Source organism: Schistocerca gregaria, chromosome 2 (assembly GCF_023897955.1).
Source record: "Schistocerca gregaria isolate iqSchGreg1 chromosome 2, iqSchGreg1.2, whole genome shotgun sequence".
Classification (NCBI taxonomy): Eukaryota; Metazoa; Arthropoda; class Insecta; order Orthoptera; family Acrididae; genus Schistocerca; species Schistocerca gregaria.
The window spans coordinates 785,114,983-785,139,481 of record NC_064921.1 but is presented as its reverse complement, the minus strand read 5'-3'; the positions used below and the strand labels follow the sequence as shown (position 1 = coordinate 785,139,481).

The window sequence follows — 24,499 nt, the reverse complement described above, 5'->3', positions numbered from 1 at the left end:
AACATCGTACGAGCCAAAACTGAAACGCCAATCCAACGAATGGCGTCATTATGGGTCGCCGCGAAGGTTAAAAGTGCCTCAGAGCCCCAGTATGGTGAAACTTATGGTGATTCTCGTGTACGACTGTGATGTTATCGTAATGCATTACGTTCCTCCCCGGCAGACCATCAATGCACAGTATTACTGTTCGTTTTTGGAGCATTAACTGCGACCGGCTTTGCTAAAGCAACGGCGACACTTCCTGCGCAACCCACCCATCATTTTGCACGGGTGCATACAGCGCAGGCTATGGCTGCTCTGTTCGTTGATAGGAATGGGAAATACTGTACCATCCAGCATACTCCCCGGACTGATTTGATTCCGAAGATGAAGGAACCACTTCGTGGCATTCGTTTCAGAACTGTTCCAGACATACGACGGGCAGCAGACCGCTCCATTCGCACCATCGACAGAACAGGCTCTGCTGACGGTATACTACGCCCTCCACATCGCTAGCAACGGGTTCTACACAATGCTGGTGACTAATTTGAAGCACGGTAACAGGTTCACACATGTAACTCTTTTGTATCGGTTGTGAATAAACAGTTGCCATTATTTAAGTTCCAAACGTCGTATATAGTCGGACATCCTTTTGCCAAAAAATGGCTCTGAGCACTATGCGACTTAACGTCTGAGGTCATCAGTCGCCTAAAACTTAGAACTAATTAAACCTAACTAACGACATCACACACATCCATGACCGAGGCAGGATTCGTACCTGCGACCGTAGCAGTCGCTCGGTTCCAGACTGAAACGCCTAGAACCGCGCGGCCACTCCGACCGACTTCCTTTTGCCAGGTACAGGTACGGACACGTGGTTGACGGCGTATGGAAGCTTTGGCCTGGCAGCGAGTGATACTCAGTTAGCCCAATAGTATGCCGACACGGTAGCTTAGCGTGTTCGGTCAGATGGTTAGCTGCATTCTGTAATTAAAAAACTGAGTTAATCGAGCAACAACGCACTTAAAAGGGCGTCTTACGACGTCCACCCCGAGCAGATGCAACAAACAAAAGCGAACAAAATGAGATTTTAAAAAAATAGTAAAGCGACCGCTCATGAAAGCGTGAAATCCGGGTTCGAGTCGCGGTCCGGCACAAATTTTCGTCGTCGTCATTCCATTACACAGCTCAATTTTGCCCAAATTCGCAACTGCGATGTCATTTCATGTTATTGTCAAAAAGTCCTAGCCGCTGAGAAACAGCTATTAAACACAAGGTAGAATCTTGGCCTTCAAACCAAACCGCAACTTTAAAGTAGTAGTTCAAAGTATAGGAATAAATCTTCGTTAATAGTAAGTAAAATGGACCGAGACGCAAAATTAAACATTCACGGATATTTTGGAGAAAGAGTTCAATAACGGGGTCAAAAGGCAAAGCCGCCTGGTTGCCAGAAAGTGAGAGGGGGAACAGCAGGGAGATTTAAACAGAGTCACTCTAAGACATTTTCTCAACCAACTCAGGTCGCTGAATCATTTGTTAACGGAGAATTAAGTTCGAAATTGGCGAGTCTGAAACAACGACGTATCTAAGGAACATTTCCACGTGAGTAGCGAACTGCTCGCGGTGCAAGCAGAAGTTAGCGCAATAAAATTAGAGCTCAGGAAGTTGAGGGAGATAATACCTCGCCGCAGGATCGGCAGCAGAAAATTTGAGAAGGAACTGTGAGCGTTATCCCTCCTTGGGGATTTCATAAAAATTACGGCTCTACAGCAACTGCTTCGAGTGTGTGCCGGGCCAATGAGGAGGTATGTCCCATTAAATTCATGCACCACCAAAATCTAGCAAAGTAATCAAGTACCACAATAACGACGATTTTCTTAATTAAAAAATATACTGACAGGAATCTTTAAAAGAACAGTTAATCAAAACCATTGCATTTCTTAGTTCTCCAACACAATAATGCAGTGCGAGTCGCAAGCACTCAAGTGACTATTGATCAACGTACGAATGTTCTGTTTGCTACCATATTCCAGTCTACATACATCATCCAATTCCGAGCTTCCTCGGAAATGCTTCAAAGTCCAGAGCTGCCTACAAGTAATCAAAGACATTAGGTCACTGGATAAGTCTGGCATCTGTAAGAAATAATTCAATCCACAGAAAATGTAAAATAGCTCAAAATCTAACACCAGCCAGGATATCTTTCCGTGTTCCACAGTTAACAACTAGGAGAATTCCTCTAAGTCCTCGCGTACAGGTGTTTCACTGTTCGTCCACCGACACTCGCTGGCATTACCGTCTATAGCACTGACCAACAAGAAAATTCCTGCCCAATCGCCCCTCTTTCGAGCTTTATTGACTGGATCCTCGTTTCTCAGTACCATACAGATTACAAATGGTGTCGTCATTTAGAACTCTGTCAGTTTACACAGGGCTATTATGCTTTCATTAGCGTGCACTTCGTAATGTGTTTAGCTTTGTTGTTCGTTGTATAGTCAGCGTATATTGATATAATTTTGTTTTTAACTGTGAATGGCAACCTACATATCAGATAGTAAGAAAGCAAGCTCTTGATCAACACTTACAGAAGACAAATGTGCTAAGTCACGTGGTGATTATTTTTCTGTATTCCATCTCCAAAGGAAGCAGGTGCTGACAAATGTGAATATTGCCGAACAATCTGTTTAATAAGAAATAGCCTGCAAAATACTAACACGGCGTCTTTACAGGAGAATGAAGAATCTGGTAGAATCCAACCTATGGGACCTTCATTTTGGATTCCGGAGAAATTTAGGAACAAGCGAGGCAATGCCGACCCTATGACTTATCTTACAAGTTAAGTTATGGAAAGGCAAATTTACGTTTATAGCATTTGTAGACTTATAGAAAGCTATTCAAACCTTTGAATTACAATCTTTGAAACTCTAAGAGAGCAGGGGTAAAATGAAGTGAGCGAAAAGTTGCTCACAACTTGTACAGAAATCAGACGGCAGTTATAAGATTCGAGTGGCACGAAAGAGAAGCAGTGAGTGAGAAGGGAGCGAGACCGAGTTGTAGCCTATCCTTACAAAATTCAGTTTGTATATCGAACAAGCAGTAAAGGAAACCAAACTGGAGTAGAAATTAAAGTTCAGGGAGAAGAAGCAAAAACATTGAGATTTGCCGAATAGATACTTGTTCTGTCAGAGACAGCAAAGGACTTCGAAGAGCAGTTGAAAAGAATGGACAGAGTCTTCAAAGAAGTATATGAGATGAACGTCACCAAAAGAAAAACAAGGACAATATGTAGTCGAATTAAGTCAGGTGATACTGAGAGCATTAGATTAGGAACAAACTAATTAAATTTTAGTTATGGATGTGTTGATCCACTTATCATTTAAGCAAATTTGCATGGCAGCAGCTTTTTAAAACATTGTCATGTGTAATATCAAATATTTTATCTAAGGAAGGACGACCAATAGAAGTGGTGCAGTGGTTATCACACTGGACTCAGATTCGCGAGGACGGCGGTTCAAATTCGCTTCGGGCCATCAAGATTAGGTTTCCCGTGATTTCCCTAAATCGCTTAAGGAAAAGATTCCTCTCCCCCACCCTAGTCCCAGCGCCCCCCCCCCCCCCCACCCATTTTTCCGATATCCGACCTTGTGCTCCGTCCCTAATGATTTCGTTGTCGACAGGACTTTAAGCCATTATCTCTCCTCCCTCCTCCTCAGGATAGTACTAAAAGCTATATTCTGAGTGCACTCACCGGAAGCTTGATAAAGGTGGTACCCTCAGAGTCTCTCAGGTGGCAGGAATGTGGAGATGAGGCCCTACGCTCTCTTTTATAGTCCGACCAGCTAACTCGTGGGCAATCTGCGAACACTACCTGAGGGGCGGACGTGCGTCAGTCGGGTAATTGCCCCACAGGACCGCCAGGGACCGGCTGCTCTACAGGCCACTCCCTCCTTACCTCCACCAAGTACAGCCGTGTACTACGTCACTGGCCCTGCTCTGTTCGCACCATCCTACTTTTCCTCCAGTCAGCAATTACAGGTCACGTCAGCTCATGAAATTTCGGTATCTCTCATTTCTTCCAGATAAACGATTTTACGCATTCACACTCACTCAGAGGCTCAAACGTCTCCGACGTGCAGTCAACCACTCATTTACTATAGTAAAAAGTCACCTTTGTAGGGTTCAGTTCTATTTGCACAAGAAAATAAATTAGGTAAATCGTTTGCAGCTTTACTAATAACATCGTGGTCCATCATAAGACGATTGGGTTGGGTCTGGTGGTCTAGCAGTGAAGATAGTGCATGAAAACTGAAGGGTCGCGAGGTACAACAGTGGTCATACTGTAGAGTTTGCATTGTGCTTTACGGTCCATTGTTAACCTCTCAGCTATGTGGACTTTGCCGGAAAGGACACGTGGTTCAGATTCCACGTTGCACTGTAAACCCCCTTTCGCCTGTTGGATACTGGGGTGGGTGAGGGACACGCAAGCCGACCACAAGACTGAAAGATCTGCACCAGGCCAGTGACCCACACGAACCTATTGTTATTACCAGACAATGGTGTTTGCCTATCGGTCTCGGTGAACTATACTTTGGGGTCTGCAGAACAAAATATATCTTGTACTGATATGATTAAGATAGTGATATACCAATTACGCTGTTCTTTATATGAGTTTTATTGCGTTCATCACAAAGAGCTCACTTCGGCATATTCTCTAAACACATCAGTAGGTGATAGTCTTGGTAGGATAAACTGTAACATATAAAATGGTTCAAATGGCTCTGAGCACTATGGGACTTAACATCTGTGGTCATCAGTCCCCTAGAACTTAGAACTACTTAAACCTAACTAACCTAAGGACATCACACACATCCATGCCCGAGGCAGGATTCGAACCTGTGACCGTAGCAGTCGCGCGGTTCCGGACTGAGTGCCTAGAACCGCTAGACCACCGCGGCCGGCTGTAACATATAACAGACTGGCTGAAACTTACATACAAAGGGCACACTAGAGCCAATTAAAACAACTCATCCACCTCACTCCAACATCTGCTGTCATCAAATCCATAAATGAAACGCTGGAAATCCAAAAGTGAGCAATCATGAACATCCTTGAAGAAATAGTATCCACATACACATAATAACCCTCCAAATAAAATGAACAAAATGAACAAACAAAGACTGCATTTTATTGTCAGAACACTTACGAGATGCAACACATCTGCTAAACAGACTGCCTACACTAGCCTTCTCCGTCCTCTTTTAGAATACTGCTGCGCGGTGTGGGACCCTTACAAGATAGGACTGACGGAGTACATCGAGAAAGTTCAAAAAAGGACAGCACGCGTTGCACTATCAAGAAATAGGAGAGAGAGTGTCACTGATATTATACAGGATTTTGTGTGGACGCCATTAAAAGAAAGGCATTTTTTTTTTTTGCGGCGGAATCTTCAGACGAAATTTCAATCACCAAGTTTCTCTTCCAAGTGTGAAAACGTTTTGTTGACGCCGACCTACACAGGGAGAAACAATCATAATAAAATAAGTAACATCAGAGCTCGGACCGAAAGATACTGGTGTTGGTTTTTCCGCAAGCTGTTTGAAAATGGAATAATAGAAAATTTTTGTGAAAGTGGTTCGATTAAGCCTCTGCTATAGACTTAAGTGTAATTTGCGGAGTATCCAAGTAGATGTAGATATAAATGAAAAGTAACACAAAACAGTTAGGGTGGGTGATAAATGGAATACCCACCCTAGATCCATTGTACATTTAAAAAATATAAATATAGTGTGGCATTGTTTGCTGCGATATCCCACGGGGTGGGTGCAACTTCCTTTAGGAGACGACGATCTACCTCAGTGCCCATTGGCGCATCACCCAATAGCGTGTGCACCCGGACATCGCATGTTGACGGTGACCGACACTGGGGTGTGGGAGTATGGACCACCAGTGCTGGTAACACGCTTATGTGAGGACTGCAGGTAGCCCATCGTGGACAACAATATCGTTTCAATGCCGACGGTCCCATCACGACGCAGCAAATACAGGGTGGAGCAAAACTGTGTCACGAAGTTTTAACCCTGGATAGCTGATGCCAGTAGGAACCAAAATTACTAATGTTGTGTAGGTCGACAACACACAATTCTTAAACTACGGGAACTTGGTGCCACGCTCTCCGAGTAGCCGCGACAACCATAGCGCTGCCTGTCAGCTGACGTACACCAAACAGACACCACATACTGTATAATCCAGTACGCTAAAATATTTTTGTTAGAGGGAAGTTGTAACCTCGGCAGTTATCATATCAGACTCAAATGCATATCAAAACCCACGCTGTACTTACACCACAAGAAGCCTCTGTGTCTCTTGGTTGAATAGCTGATATTCTTCACAAAAATGAGACCGGTAGGCTGGCACTAGCCTGGCGCTTTTAAAAACCTTCCAACCCAGGGAAAATTTGTGCTGATGATGTACTTCAATTATACAATCATCATGTAAATTTTAAAATCCTTGTCTCCCAGGTATAGTCACCAGAAAGAAGGACTCATCTGACAAGTGCGTAGTGTGATATTATGCCGATAAGGTTTATACATTTTATTAAATTAAAGAACAACTTTACTGTTACCAGTCACTGTTTGTTTACCTACACGAAGTGTTTCAAAGGTTTAAACCTCCATCATGTAGTAGATTTACATTTGCTAGTATAACATTTGTGTGTGTGTGTTGCGCTACTATGTTTGGGAGGAACTTGTGGCACTGTCTAGTGTAGAAGCAAAACAGTATTTCAGAACATGGTTTTAGGTTTCTTTTGACAAAAGTCTAAAGGTACATCTAACGGTAAAAATAAAATAAGTAAGATAGAGTGACCACTGTATGTGACCGTTTTGTCGGAACACTTTCTTCAAACGTTTTATTTTACCCGACAGGCTTTCAGGATCAGATACCACCTGTGCTCTATCAACTAACGTACATACTGCATTACCGCATTTTGCAGGATAATAGCAGCTTGTGGCGTGCAGATATAGATCTGTATGCGTTAGCTTATATGTCCCAAGGTTCTATCTGCTTTCCTCGTACCAAAACATCTTTTTTCACATCCTTTGTGAAGTTTATATTCGGATGGAGCGAATCCAGATGCTGAAGAAGCCTAGGTAGAGTATGAAGTCCAAGTGGCCACACCACAAATGTATCACCCACATACCGCAGAAAACAAGAGAGTCTGAGAGTGGCTGACTGTAGTGATATTTCTTAAGAGTCCTCTATAAAATAATTGGCCACCATTGAAGACAGAGGGCTTCCCATGACGACACGGTCCACTTGATTTAAAATATTGCTCATGAAATAAGAAGTATGTTGATGTAAACACTTGTTTAAATAATACTACTATGCCGTCCTCAAACTTGTTGCTAATGAGCTCCAGAGAGTACTGCAATAAAGACACAACATCGAAACTTGCTAGGAGATCCGACGATTGCAGTCTAAGAGTTTTCGGGCGACTCATGAAATCTTCAGAGTTTCGAGTGTGATGGTAGAATTTGTGATGTCTGCTTTGTAGCTCACACTAACCAGCAAAAAAACTCTATTGAATACACATCAAACTAAGTATATGAGGTACTACTATATGTTAAAAGACTATCGATTACCCTAACCTCTGGCAAATACGATTAAAAATCAATAGCCGCTAACTATAGGTCAAGAACGGACATGGGAAAATTTAGCACTTAAAAATGTTTAACTGAAAATTGGTTAAAGATTCCCTGCTGGGTAGTCACTCAAAACATTTCTACATTTAAAAACCATGAGGATATCCTGAAAATAAACACATAAAACTTACACGGTTAAGACAGATTCACGTGGATCAATAAATTATTGTGGAACTAGAACCTTCACATGTAAGTCAGACGGCTCTGATACACGACAAGGCTCGAAGATGGAAAGTTCTTAACGTGGAGGTACCGGTTTCCTTCGATCTTAGAAGTTGGTCTTCATTGCCTCTGGGCGTTGCAAAGTCCATTAATGTACTCTGATGCTTCTACCATCTCGCTTGGTGATGGGCAACGACTCGTTGCTGCCAAACAGGATTGTGACAGGAGCAAAATCCGCTTAAATGGCGCGAGACGTGTATCACTATCTTGCGACACCCTTGTCCAGGCACTTGGGAGTACAGTGGTCCCTCCGCGGGGTTAGCGGATTACACTTATAGTGACACTACTCAATGCTAGTAGGACACGTGGTGACAAGGATAGGTGACAGCTCGCTACTCGGCTGCCCAAAGACAGCGAGTCGCAGTTATTCCTCTCTCAGAAGGAAGGAAAGAAAATAATAATATGTTTGACATAGTGTCAACTGTTGGGGTTGATTTAAATTGTTACATTATTCTTACAAACCAGTTTCTCCAAGATCGTTAGTAAATCTTTTTTGATTACCAGTTTCGACAGATATGTGATGCCACGTCAGATCTGAAACTTTAATAAACAGACATTCCAAGTCGAGGTGACTAATACATATATGATTTCATTTAAATATATTACTAAAGCAATAGTATGTACCTTCTAACATAAAAAGCAGTTCATGATCTTAAATACTTTCAAAGTTCATAGTGATACTGCATCACATTACACTAAAAGGTAAAAGGAATATCAAACACAAAGTACCACAAATATTAAACACAAATCATGTTGTGCTAATGTCCTAGCGCACTCGTTCAGTTAACACCACAGTGACTACTGAGCTAGAACGATATTTGCACAGATGAGTGTATATACAAAGGTTTACATTGCGGTATTTCACAATCGATATGCACTAACATAAAGTCCACACTATATGTGCCACAATAAAAATTCTTGCTCCATTCCAGTCACATTTAAAATACTTTTGACGGATTTAGGCAATATTTTCAAATTACAAAGTTTAGGAAAAATTATATTTTGGAAATTCACAGTGTCATCTTTTAAAATGTAAATTTACGGTAAAAAAATGAAATGATTAATGGAATTTCTGGCCAGGAGGCCCCATCTAGGGAAGTTCAGCCACCGAGTGCAACACCCAGTCCACGAGGGGAGAAAACTCTACAACCCGGCTGGGAATCGAACCCGGACGCTGTGCATGGTACGCAAGCAGGTAAACACTTTTTTTGTTGTGGCATTCTTTAATTAATTTTCTGGAATGCATTTGCAAGATTATTTGATGTCATTGTCCAACAAAAATAAGTGGGTTACCGTCTAATATATGTAAATGTTCTCAAATATTGTGGTAGATAATCTCCAGAATGTATCACACTTACAAAACCATATGTCAGAGGTTAGATCATGTTTAAGAAGGGCAGGAATCCTTAAGCAATACATTTAAAAACTGATCTGATAGAAAGCAATATAATGACATTTGCAAGTTGTTTATATACTTCCTCTCGTTTCGAACTTTTCATTTGGTGGGAGACCTTAATGACAAGTTTTCTTGTAGAGCCCTTACAGCAGTGGCTAAAAGCTGAGGATAGTGTTTTCTGCAATCACAGTAAAACGATTTTGACGTGCTGATTTGACATAAGAAAGCAATTATAATATTACAGACATAATAAAATTATCTTTGTCACATGAGTGATAGTATTTTACACTAGAATATATGCTTAAAAACAAATAACTGCTTCATAAGTACAGTATTAAATAACTACAAGTATGCTTGTGGTCTTAACCACATCACAGTTTAAGATTTTTAAGTCTTTATAATTTATGTGTGGTAAATTGTAATACTGACATAAGTTATCAGGTAAGGACAACAGATTCTTAGTAACCTATTTTAGCACAATCGTTTTTTGTGCATAAAATGAATCACAACCAAACAGCATCTAAGGTATTGTTAAACTTTCGATATTGAACAGCCCTCAGATCATGTTATTTACAAAGTTCACTGCTGGGCATAGAAAATGTATTGTCGTATATTCCAGCACACAGATGTGAGAGTCAAAATATCATACTGCTTCTTACAAAAAGTATTTTCTATAGAACGTGTACACACAAGAGCCTTTCAGTGTATACCCTGATGAATACAGACACGACGGCAATGTTTCGCCTGTGAAAGTCCTGTAAATGACATTTCTGTCTTATGAAAGTTACTCAACAGCAGTCATGGAAAAAGTTTGTCCTGAAGACTGAAAACAATTATATGAAAATAAATACATAAATAATAATAAATAGCTTTGAGGTAAAAGGTGATGCTGCCAGTGGTGTTCTTGGCTAGATCCATTTTTAATTTTTATTGTAGTTCAATAATTCGATTTCTTTGTTTTTCTTCGCATCTTGGTAACTCTGCCGCATACTCACTTGTAGCCCACAAAAAACAAATCTCACGTATGTTCTTTACATTCTGCAATGAAGCTTCCAGATGGACGAACATCTCCATCGTTTGCTGGTTCTAAATATTCATTGTATTTCTGCCTGTCTTGATTTGGAATAATAACAGGTGGACAGCCAGTCTGCATTAGAATTGCGTTCATTAACAACATAAATGTCCTCCCATTACCAGCAGTAAAAGGATGGGTGTGAACAAATTTGTAATGTGCTAATGCGGTAAAACGAATAGAATGCATATTTGCAGCTTGTTCTGAATTCAACCACTGTGCAAATTCCTCCATAAAAACTTGAATTTCATGCGGTTCTGGAGGTAATTGGCCACCAGCATATACTTGCGTCCGACAGAATGTCCCTGCTTCAACAGGATCCACAAAACCCATTACTGTGTGATGAATTTCCAATATATCGTTTACACTTACTCTTCCAAGCCTATTAACAAGTGTGGCATTATATATTTTAACGCAGCATCAAGTCCCAGAATTTAATTGTGTTCCATAATACTCTTTCCACCGATGACCATTCTTGCTTCCACAATGGATGGAATTTATGGCAGTGTCATTGAGTTCCCTTCAATGGCAACAGTGTGATATATATGCTGGAAATATGCTTCCTTTTAGCGTGGCGAAAAGTTGAATTAGAATCTGGAATTGTCGACAGTCGATCACGTTTTTCATCCATTCTTCCTAAAGTAAGTCGATCCATTTCTTCAACAATTCGAGTTGTTCGTTGTCTATTAACCAGGGCACCTGAGTGCCTAGGTAATACACTTAGTGCTCTGAAGTACAACTGGTCAATCATTACATCATATTGAGTTTGTTCTAAAAATTCACCATAATGGTTTAAAATATCAGTACGCTTTGGAGTAAGAGCAACGGCAGTATTTCTCACCTCTAAGGCAGGGTGTAAAGAACAGACAGCTTCTGAATCGAATCTTACTGCTTTGCATTTACTCTTAACGTCTTCAGATACATCAGATACTCTAAGAACTAATCCCAGAATTCTGCCATCGAAACGTGAATCTGGGTGTCGTCTGGAAAAGGCAAAAACGTTTTTTGCAGTGAATTAAATCCATGTTCACTGCAATGTTCTTTAAAGTATTCCGACAGCAAAGCAAAAAGCAACGTAAAAGCACATACTGACATGAATATGAAATACATACAAAATTTAGTCATGTCAGCGGAAAACAAACAAGATGACTCTATTAAAAAGATATTTGTAAACTGTAACGCGCTGAATATAGGAATTCATTTTGCACTCTAAGCACTGAGAGCATTTTCTGAACGACAGTATATTAAAACATTGCAGTCTTATCACTTGAAAATAGTTGGGACTGTTGGTCATGTAGCAGGCATCCATCGTTTCTTTTCATAGCAACAGCTCTCAAAATCGATGCGAAATTACTCATCCTGCCACAACAACCACCTCTCGTACGTCATGCTCTAAAATATGCGGTGCAATGTTACCACTCAGCTAAGCAGGCGGGTAACGATAAAAATAATGTTTACACTATTCGTCTACGCCCAGTGTAGGCATCGACAGCAACTAACAGAAATAGAACACCATGGTTACTGTCTGAAAAACAATGCAGACCACAATTACTGGATCAAACATTTCTGATTACAAGATGTTACCACTCAGCTAAGCAGGCGGGTAACGATAAAAATATTGTTTACACTATTCATCTACGCCCAGTGTAGGCATCGACAGCAACTAACAGAAATAGAACACCTTGGTTACTGTCTGCAAAACAATGCAGACCACAATTACTGGATCAAACATTTCAGAATACAAGATGTCACCACTCGGCGAAGCAGGCTGGTAACGATAAAAATATTGTTTACACTATTCATCTACGCCCAGTGTAGGCATCGACAGCAACTAACAGAAGTAGAACACCATGGTTACTGTCTGAAAAACAATGCAGACCACAATTACTGGAGCAAACATTTCTGAATACAAGATGTTACCACTCAGCTAAGCAGGCGGGTAACGATAAAAATATTGTTTGCTATATTCATCTACGCCCAGTGTAGGCATTGACAGCAACTAACAGAAATAGAACACCATGGTTACTGTCTGCAAAACAATGCAGACCACAATTACTGGATCAAACATTTCTGATTACAAGATGTTACCACTCAGCTAAGCAGGCGGGTAACGATAAAAATATTGTTTACACTATTCATCTACACCCAGTGTAGGCATCGACAGCAACTAACAGAAATAGAACACCATGGTTACTGTCTGCAAAACAATGCAGACCACAATTACTGGATCAAACATTTCTGATTACAAGATGTTACCACTCAGCTAAGCAGGCGGGTAACGATAAAAATATTGTTTACACTATTCATCTACACCCAGTGTAGGCATCGACAGCAACTAACAGAAATAGAACACCATGGTTACTGTCTGAAAAACAATGCAGACCACAATTACTGGAGCAAACATTTCTGAATACAAGATGTTACCACTCAGCTAAGCAGGCGGGTAACGATAAAAATATTGTTTGCTATATTCATCTACGCCCAGTGTAGGCATTGACAGCAACTAACAGAAATAGAACACCATGGTTACTGTCTGCAAAACAATGCAGACCACAATTACTGGATCAAACATTTCTGATTACAAGATGTTACCACTCAGCTAAGCAGGCGGGTAACGATAAAAATATTGTTTACACTATTCATCTACACCCAGTGTAGGCATCGACAGCAACTAACAGAAATAGAACACCATGGTTACTGTCTGCAAAACAATGCAGACCACAATTACTGGATCAAACATTTCTGATTACAAGATGTTACCACTCAGCTAAGCAGGCGGGTAACGATAAAAATATTGTTTACACTATTCATCTACGCCCAGTGTAGGCATCGACAGCAACTAACAGAAATAGAACACCATGGTTACTGTCTGCAAAACAATGCAGACCACAATTACTGGATCAAACATTTCTGATTACAAGATGTTACCACTCACCTAAGCAGGCGGGTAACGATAAAAATATTGTTTACACTATTCATCTACGCCCAGTGTAGGCATCGACAGCAACTAACAGAAATAGAACACCATGGTTACTGTCTGAAAAACAATGCAGACCTCAGTTACTGGATCAAACATTTCTGAATACAAGATGTTACCACTCAGCTAAGCAGGAGGGTAACGATAAAAATATTGTTTACACCATTCATCTACGGCCAGTATAGGCATCGACAGCAACTAACAGAAATAGAACACCATGGTTACTGTCTGCAAAACAATGCAGACCACAATTACTGGATCAAACATTTCGGAATACAAGATGTCACCACTCAGCTAAGCAGGCTGGTAACGATAAAAATATTGTTCAAACTATTCATCTGCGCCCAGTGTAGGCATCGAAAGCAACTAACAGAAATAGAACACCATGGTTACTGTCTGCAAAACAATGCAGACCACAATTACTGGAGCAAACATTTCTGAATACAAGTTGTTACCACTCAGATAAGCAGGCGGGTAACGATAAAAATATTGTTTACACTATTCATCTACGCCCGGTGTAGGCATCGACAGCAACTAACAGACATAGAACACCATGGTTACTGTCTGAAAAACAATGCAGACCACAATTACTGGATCAAACATTTCGGAATACAAGATGTCACCACTCAGCTAAGCAGGCTGGTAACGATAAAAATATTGTTCAAACTATTCATCTGCGCCCAGTGTAGGCATCGAAAGCAACTAACAGAAATAGAACACTATGGTTACTGTCTGCAAAACATTGCAGACCACAATTACTGGATCAAACATTTCTGAATACAAGATGTTACTACTCAGCTAAGCAGGCGGGTAACGATAAAAATATTGTTTACACTATTCATCTACGCCCGGTGTAGGCATCGACAGCAACTAACAGAAATAGAACACCATGGTTACTGTCTGCAAAACAATGCAGACCACAATTACTGGATCAAACATTTCTGATTACTAGATGTTACCACTCAGCTAAGCAGGCGGGTAACGATAAAAATATTGTTTGCTCTATTCATCTACGCCCAGTGTAGGCATCGACAGCAACTAACAGAAATAGAACACCATGGTTACTGTCTGCAAAACAATGCAGACCACAATTACTGGATCAAACATTTCGGAATACAAGATGTCACCACTCAGCTAAGCAGGCTGGTAACGATAAAAATATTGTTCAAACTATTCATCTGCGCCCAGTGTAGGCATCGAAAGCAACTAACAGAAATAGAACACCATGGTTACTGTCTGCAAAACAATGCAGACCACAATTACTGGATCAAACATTTCTGAATACAAGATGTTACCACTCAGCTAAGCAGGCGGGTAACGATAAAAATATTGTGTGCTCTATTCATCTACGCCCAGTGTAGGCATCGACAGCAACTAACAGAAATAGAACACCATGGTTACTGTCTGCAAAACAATGCAGACCACAATTACTGGATCAAACATTTCTGATTACAAGATGTTACCACTCAGCTAAGCAAGCAGGTAACGATAAAAATATTGTTTACACTATTCATCTACGCCCAGAGTAGGCATCGAAAGCAACTAACAGAAATAGAACACCATGGTTACTGTCTTAAAAAAAATGCAGACCACAATTACTGGATCAAACATTTCTGAATACAAGATGTTACCACTCAGCTAAGCAGGCGGGTAACGATAAAAATATTGTTTACACTATTCATCTACGCCCAGTGTAGGCATCGACAGCAACTAACAGAAATAGAACACCATGGTTACTGTCTGCAAAACAATGCAGACCACAATTACTGGATCAAACATTTCTGATTACTAGATGTTACCACTCAGCTAAGCAGGCGGGTAACGATAAAAATTTTATTTGCTCTATTCATCTACGCCCAGTGTAGGCATCGGCAGCAACTAACAGAAATAGAACACCATGGTTACTGTCTGCAAAACAATGCAGACCACAATTACTGGATCAAACATTTCTGATTACTAGATGTTACCACTCAGCTAAGCAGGCTGGTAACGATAAAAATATTGTTTAAACTATTCATCTACGCCCAGTGTAGACATCGAAAGCAACTAACAGAAATGGAACACCATGGTTACTGTCTGAAAAAAAATGCAGACCACAATTACTGGATCAAACATTTCTGATTACAAGATGTTACCACTCAGCTAAGCAGGCGGGTAACGATAAAAATATTGTTTACACTATTCATCTACACCCAGTGTAGGCATCGACAGCAACTAACAGAAATAGAACACCATGGTTACTGTCTGCAAAACAATGCAGACCACAATTACTGGATCAAACATTTCTGATTACAAGATGTTACCACTCAGCTAAGCAGGCGGGTAACGATAAAAATATTGTTTACACTATTCATCTACGCCCAGTGTAGGCATCGACAGCAACTAACAGAAATAGAACACCATGGTTACTGTCTGCAAAACAATGCAGGCCACAATTACTGGATCAAACATTTCTGATTAGAAGATGTTACCACTCACCTAAGCAGGCGGGTAACGATAAAAATATTGTTTACACTATTCATCTACGAACAGTGTAGGCATCGACAGCAACTAACAGAAATAGAACACCATGGTTACTGTCTGAAAAACAATGCAGACCTCAGTTACTGGATCAAACATTTCTGAATACAAGATGTTACCACTCAGCTAAGCAGGAGGGTAACGATAAAAATATTGTTTACACCATTCATCTACGGCCAGTATAGGCATCGACAGCAACTAACAGAAATAGAACACCATGGTTACTGTCTGCAAAACAATGCAGACCACAATTACTGGATCAAACATTTCGGAATACAAGATGTCACCACTCAGCTAAGCAGGCTGGTAACGATAAAAATATTGTTCAAACTATTCATCTGCGCCCAGTGTAGGCATCGAAAGCAACTAACAGAAATAGAACACCATGGTTACTGTCTGCAAAACAATGCAGACCACAATTACTGGAGCAAACATTTCTGAATACAAGTTGTTACCACTCAGATAAGCAGGCGGGTAACGATAAAAATATTGTTTACACTATTCATCTACGCCCGGTGTAGGCATCGACAGCAACTAACAGACATAGAACACCATGGTTACTGTCTGAAAAACAATGCAGACCACAATTACTGGATCAAACATTTCGGAATACAAGATGTCACCACTCAGCTAAGCAGGCTGGTAACGATAAAAATATTGTTCAAACTATTCATCTGCGCCCAGTGTAGGCATCGAAAGCAACTAACAGAAATAGAACACTATGGTTACTGTCTGCAAAACACTGCAGACCACAATTACTGGATCAAACATTTCTGAATACAAGATGTTACTACTCAGCTAAGCAGGCGGGTAACGATAAAAATATTGTTTACACTATTCATCTACGCCCGGTGTAGGCATCGACAGCAACTAACAGAAATAGAACACCATGGTTACTGTCTGCAAAACAATGGAGACCACAATTACTGGATCAAACATTTCTGATTACTAGATGTTACCACTCAGCTAAGCAGGCGGGTAACGATAAAAATTTTATTTGCTCTATTCATCTACGCCCAGTGTAGGCATCGGCAGCAACTAACAGAAATAGAACACCATGGTTACTGTCTGCAAAACAATGCAGACCACAATTACTGGATCAAACATTTCTGATTACTAGATGTTACCACTCAGCTAAGCAGGCTGGTAACGATAAAAATATTGTTTAAACTATTCATCTACGCCCAGTGTAGACATCGAAAGCAACTAACAGAAATGGAACACCATGGTTACTGTCTGAAAAAAAATGCAGACCACAATTACTGGATCAAACATTTCTGAATACAAGATGTTACCACTCAGCTAAGCAGGCGGGTAACGATAAAAATATTGTTTGCTCTATTCATCTACGCCCAGTGTAGGCATCGACAGCAACTAACAGAAATAGAACACCATGGTTACTGTCTGAAAAACAATGCAGACCACAATTACTGTATCAAACATTTCTGAATACAAGATGTTACCACTCAGCTAAGCAGGCGGGTAATAATGAAAATATTGTTTGCTCTATTCATCTACGCCCAGTGTAGGCATCGACAGCAACTAACAGAAATAGAAAACCATGGTTACTGTCTGCAAAACATTGCATACCACAATTACTGGATCAAACATTTCTGAATACAAGATGTTACTACTCAGCTATGCAGGCGGGTAACGATAAAAATATTGTTTACACTATTCATCTACGCCCAGTGTAGGCATCGACAGCAACTAACAGAAATAGAACACCATGGTTACTGTCTGCAAAACAATGCAGACCACAATTACTGGATCAAACATTTCTGATTACTAGATGTTACCACTCAGCTAAGCAGGCGGGTAACGATAAAAATATTGTTTGCTCTATTCATCTACGCCCAGTGTAGGCATCGACAGCAACTAACAGAAATAGAACACCATGGTTACTGTCTGCAAAACAATGCAGACCACAATTACTGGATCAAACATTTCGGAATACAAGATGTCACCACTCAGCTAAGCAGGCTGGTAACGATAAAAATATTGTTCAAACTATTCATCTGCGCCCAGTGTAGGCATCGAAAGCAACTAACAGAAATAGAACACCATGGTTACTGTCTGCACAACAATGCAGACCACAATTACTGGATCAAACATTTCTGATTACAAGATGTTACCACTCAGTTAAGCAGGCGGGTAACGTTAAAAATATTGTTTGCTCTCTTCATCTACGCCCAGTGTAGGCATCGACAGCAACTAACAGAAATAGAACACCATGGTTACTGTCTGCAAAACAATGCAGACCAAAATTACTGGATCAAACATTTCTGATTACAAGTTGTTACCACTCAGCTAAGCAAGCGGGTAACGATAAAAATATTGTTTACACTATTAATCTACACCCAGTGTAGGCATCGACAGCAACTCACAGAAATAGAACACCATGGTTACTGTCTGCAAAATAATGCAGACCACAATTACTGGATCAAACATTTCTGATTACAAGATGTTACCACTCAGCTAAGCAAGCAGGTAACGATAAAAATATTGTTTACACTATTCATCTACGCCCAGTGTAGGCATCGAAAGCAACTAACAGAAATAGAACACCATGGTTACTGTCTTAAAAAAAATGCAGACCACAATTACTGGATCAAACATTTCTGAATACAAGATGTTACCACTCAGCTAAGCAGGCGGGTAACGATAAAAATATTGTTTACACTATTCATCTACGCCCAGTGTAGGCATCGACAGCAACTAACAGAAATAGAACACCATGGTTACTGTCTGAAAAACAATGCAGACCACAATTACTGGATCAAACATTTCTGATTACTAGATGTTACCACTCAGCTAAGCAGGCGGGTAACGATAAAAATTTTATTTGCTCTATTCATCTACGCCCAGTGTAGGCATCGACAGCAACTAACAGAAATAGAACACCATGGTTACTGTCTGCAAAACATTGCATACCACAATTACTGGATCAAACATTTCTGAATACAAGATGTTACTACTCAGCTATGCAGGCGGGTAACGATAAAAATATTGTTTACACTATTCATCTACGCCCAGTGTAGGCATCGACAGCAACTAACAGAAATAGAACACCATGGTTACTGTCTGCAAAACAATGCAGACCACAATTACTGGATCAAACATTTCTGAATACAAGATGTTACCACTCAGCTAAGCAGGCGGGTAACGATAAAAATATTGTTTGCTCTATTCATCTACGCCCAGTGTAGGCATCGACAGCAACTAACAGAAATAGAACACCATGGTTACTGTCTGCAAAACAATGCAGACCACAATTACTGGATCAAACATTTCTGAATACAAGATGTTACCACTCAGCTAAGCAGGCGGGTAACGATAAAAATATTGTTTACACTATTCATCTACGCCCAGTGTAGGCATCGACAGCAACTAACAGAAATAGAACACCATGGTTACTGTCTGCAAAACAATGCAGGCCACAATTACTGGATCAAACATTTCTGATTAGAAGATGTTACCACTCACCTAAGCAGGCGGGGTAACGATAAAAATATTGTTTACACTATTCATCTACGAACAGTGTAGGCATCGACAGCAACTAACAGAAATAGAACACCATGGTTACTGTCTGAAAAACAATGCAGACCTCAGTTACTGGATCAAACATTTCTGAATACAAGATGTTACCACTCAGCTAAGCAGGAGGGTAACGATAAAAATATTGTTTACACCATTCATCTACGGCCAGTATAGGCATCGACAGCAACTAACAGAAATAGAACACCATGGTTACTGTCTGCAAAACAATGCAGACCACAATTACTGGATCAAACATTTCGGAATACAAGATGTCACCACTCAGCTAAGCAGGCTGGTAACGATAAAAATATTGTTCAAACTATTCATCTGCGCCCAGTGTAGGCATCGAAAGCAACTAACAGAAATAGAACACCATGGTTACTGTCTGCAAAACAATGCAGACCACAATTACTGGAGCAAACATTTCTGAATACAAGTTGTTACCACTCAGATAAGCAGGCGGGTAACGATAAAAATATTGTTTACACTATTCATCTACGCCCGGTGTAGGCATCGACAGCAACTAACAGACATAGAACACCATGGTTACTGTCTGAAAAACAATGCAGACCACAATTACTGGATCAAACATTTCGGAATACAAGATGTCACCACTCAGCTAAGCAGGCTGGTAACGATAAAAATATTGTTCAAACTATTCATCTGCGCCCAGTGTAGGCATCGAAAGCAACTAACAGAAATAGAACACTATGGTTACTGTCTGCAAAACACTGCAGACCACAATTACTGGATCAAACATTTCTGAATACAAGATGTTACTACTCAGCTAAGCAGGCGGGTAACGATAAAAATATTGTTTACACTATTCATCTACGCCCGGTGTAGGCATCGACAGCAACTAACAGAAATAGAACACCATGGTTACTGTCTGCAAAACAATGGAGACCACAATTACTGGATCAAACATTTCTGATTACTAGATGTTACCACTCAGCTAAGCAGGCGGGTAACGATAAAAATTTTATTTGCTCTATTCATCTACGCCCAGTGTAGGCATCGGCAGCAACTAACAGAAATAGAACACCATGGTTACTGTCTGCAAAACAATGCAGACCACAATTACTGGATCAAACATTTCTGATTACTAGATGTTACCACTCAGCTAAGCAGGCTGGTAACGATAAAAATATTGTTTAAACTATTCATCTACGCCCAGTGTAGACATCGAAAGCAACTAACAGAAATGGAACACCATGGTTACTGTCTGAAAAAAAATGCAGACCACAATTACTGGATCAAACATTTCTGAATACAAGATGTTACCACTCAGCTAAGCAGGCGGGTAACGATAAAAATATTGTTTGCTCTATTCATCTACGCCCAGTGTAGGCATCGACAGCAACTAACAGAAATAGAACACCATGGTTACTGTCTGAAAAACAATGCAGACCACAATTACTGTATCAAACATTTCTGAATACAAGATGTTACCACTCAGCTAAGCAGGCGGGTAATAATGAAAATATTGTTTGCTCTATTCATCTACGCCCAGTGTAGGCATCGACAGCAACTAACAGAAATAGAAAACCATGGTTACTGTCTGCAAAACATTGCATACCACAATTACTGGATCAAACATTTCTGAATACAAGATGTTACTACTCAGCTATGCAGGCGGGTAACGATAAAAATATTGTTTACACTATTCATCTACGCCCAGTGTAGGCATCGACAGCAACTAACAGAAATAGAACACCATGGTTACTGTCTGCAAAACAATGCAGACCACAATTACTGGATCAAACATTTCTGATTACTAGATGTTACCACTCAGCTAAGCAGGCGGGTAACGATAAAAATATTGTTTGCTCTATTCATCTACGCCCAGTGTAGGCATCGACAGCAACTAACAGAAATAGAACACCATGGTTACTGTCTGCAAAACAATGCAGACCACAATTACTGGATCAAACATTTCGGAATACAAGATGTCACCACTCAGCTAAGCAGGCTGGTAACGATAAAAATATTGTTCAAACTATTCATCTGCGCCCAGTGTAGGCATCGAAAGCAACTAACAGAAATAGAACACCATGGTTACTGTCTGCACAACAATGCAGACCACAATTACTGGATCAAACATTTCTGATTACAAGATGTTACCACTCAGTTAAGCAGGCGGGTAACGTTAAAAATATTGTTTGCTCTCTTCATCTACGCCCAGTGTAGGCATCGACAGCAACTAACAGAAATAGAACACCATGGTTACTGTCTGCAAAACAATGCAGACCAAAATTACTGGATCAAACATTTCTGATTACAAGTTGTTACCACTCAGCTAAGCAAGCGGGTAACGATAAAAATATTGTTTACACTATTAATCTACACCCAGTGTAGGCATCGACAGCAACTCACAGAAATAGAACACCATGGTTACTGTCTGCAAAATAATGCAGACCACAATTACTGGATCAAACATTTCTGATTACAAGATGTTACCACTCAGCTAAGCAAGCAGGTAACGATAAAAATATTGTTTACACTATTCATCTACGCCCAGTGTAGGCATCGAAAGCAACTAACAGAAATAGAACACCATGGTTACTGTCTTAAAAAAAATGCAGACCACAATTACTGGATCAAACATTTCTGAATACAAGATGTTACCACTCAGCTAAGCAGGCGGGTAACGATAAAAATATTGTTTACACTATTCATCTACGCCCAGTGTAGGCATCGACAGCAACTAACAGAAATAGAACACCATGGTTACTGTCTGAAAAACAATGCAGACCACAATTACTGGATCAAACATTTCTGATTACTAGATGTTACCACTCAGCTAAGCAGGCGGGTAACGATAAAAATTTTATTTGCTCTATTCATCTACGCCCAGTGTAGGCATCGACAGCAACTAACAGAAATAGAACACCATGGTTACTGTCTGCAAAACATTGCATACCACAATTACTGGATCAAACATTTCTGAATACAAGATGTTACTACTCAGCTATGCAGGCGGGTAACGATAAAAATATTGTTTACACTATTCATCTACGCCCAGTGTAGGCATCGACAGCAACTAACAGAAATAGAACACCATGGTTACTGTCTGCAAAACAATGCAGACCACAATTACTGGATCAAACATTTCTGAATACAAGATGTTACCACTCAGCTAAGCAGGCGGGTAACGATAAAAATATTGTTTGCTCTATTCATCTACGCCCAGTGTAGGCATCGACAGCAACTAACAGAAATAGAACACCATGGTTACTGTCTGCAAAACAATGCAGACCACAATTACTGGATCAAACATTTCTGAATACAAGATGTTACCACTCAGCTAAGCAGGCGGGTAACGATAAAAATATTGTTTACACTATTCATCTACGCCCAGTGTAGGCATCGACAGCAACTAACAGAAATAGAACACCATGGTTACTGTCTGCAAAACAATGCAGACCACAATTACTGGATCAAACATTTCTGATTACTAGATGTTACCACTCAGCTAAGCAGGCGGGTAACGATAAAAATTTTATTTGCTCTATTCATCTACGCCCAGTGTAGGCATCGACAGCAACTAACAGAAATAGAACACCATGGTTACTGTCTGCAAAACATTGCATACCACAATTACTGGATCAAACATTTCTGAATACAAGATGTTACTACTCAGCTATGCAGGCGGGTAACGATAAAAATATTGTTTACACTATTCATCTACGCCCAGTGTAGGCATCGACAGCAACTAACAGAAATAGAACATCATGGTTACTGTCTGCAAAACAATGCAGACCACAATTACTGGATCAAACATTTCTGAATACAAGATGTTACCACTCAGCTAAGCAGGCGGGTAACGATAAAAATATTGTTTGCTCTATTCATCTACGCCCAGTGTAGGCATCGACAGCAACTAACAGAAATAGAACACCATGGTTACTGTCTGCAAAACAATGCAGACCACAATTACTGGATCAAACATTTCGGAATACAAGATGTCACCACTCAGCTAAGCAGGCTGGTAACGATAAAAATATTGTTCAAACTATTCATCTGCGCCCAGTGTAGGCATCGAAAGCAACTAACAGAAATAGAACACCATGGTTACTGTCTGCAAAACAATGCAGACCACAATTACTGGATCAAACATTTCTGATTACAAGATGTTACCACTCAGTTAAGCAGGCGGGTAACGTTAAAAATATTGTTTGCTCTATTCATCTACGCCCAGTGTAGGCATCAACAGCAACTAACAGAAATAGAACACCATGGTTACTGTCTGCAAAACAATGCAGACCAAAATTACTGGATCAAACATTTCTGATTACAAGTTGTTACCACTCAGCTAAGCAAGCGGGTAACGATAAAAATATTGTTTACACTATTAATCTACACCCAGTGTAGGCATCGACAGCAACTCACAGAAATAGAACACCATGGTTACTGTCTGCAAAATAATGCAGACCACAATTACTGGATCAAACATTTCTGATTACAAGATGTTACCACTCAGCTAAGCAAGCAGGTAACGATAAAAATATTGTTTACACTATTCATCTACGCCCAGTGTAGGCATCGAAAGCAACTAACAGAAATAGAACACCATGGTTACTGTCTTAAAAAAAATGCAGACCACAATTACTGGATCAAACATTTCTGAATACAAGATGTTACCACTCAGCTAAGCAGGCGGGTAACGATAAAAATATTGTTTACACTATTCATCTACGCCCAGTGTAGGCATCGACAGCAACTAACAGAAATAGAACACCATGGTTACTGTCTGCAAAACAATGCAGACCACAATTACTGGATCAAACATTTCTGATTACTAGATGTTACCACTCAGCTAACCAGGCTGGTAACGATAAAAATATTGTTTAAACTATTCATCTACGCCCAGTGTAGACATCGAAAGCAACTAACAGAAATGGAACACCATGGTTACTGTCTGAAAAACAATGCAGACCACAATTACTGGATCAAACATTTCTGATTACAAGATGTTACCACTCAGCTAAGCAGGCGGGTAACGATAAAAATATTGTTTGCTCTATTCATCTACGCCCAGTGTAGGCATCGACAGCAACTAACAGAAATAGAACACCATGGTTACTGTCTGA

The 24,499-nt window shown here is 40.2% G+C and overlaps 1 pseudogene; it reads right to left on the bottom strand.

The window, feature by feature from the left end:
* Window positions 1–10,224: 10,224 nt before the first annotated feature.
* LOC126335978 (protein adenylyltransferase Fic-like) overlaps window positions 10,225–24,499 on the bottom strand; it is a 64,203-nt pseudogene continuing 49,928 nt past the window's right edge.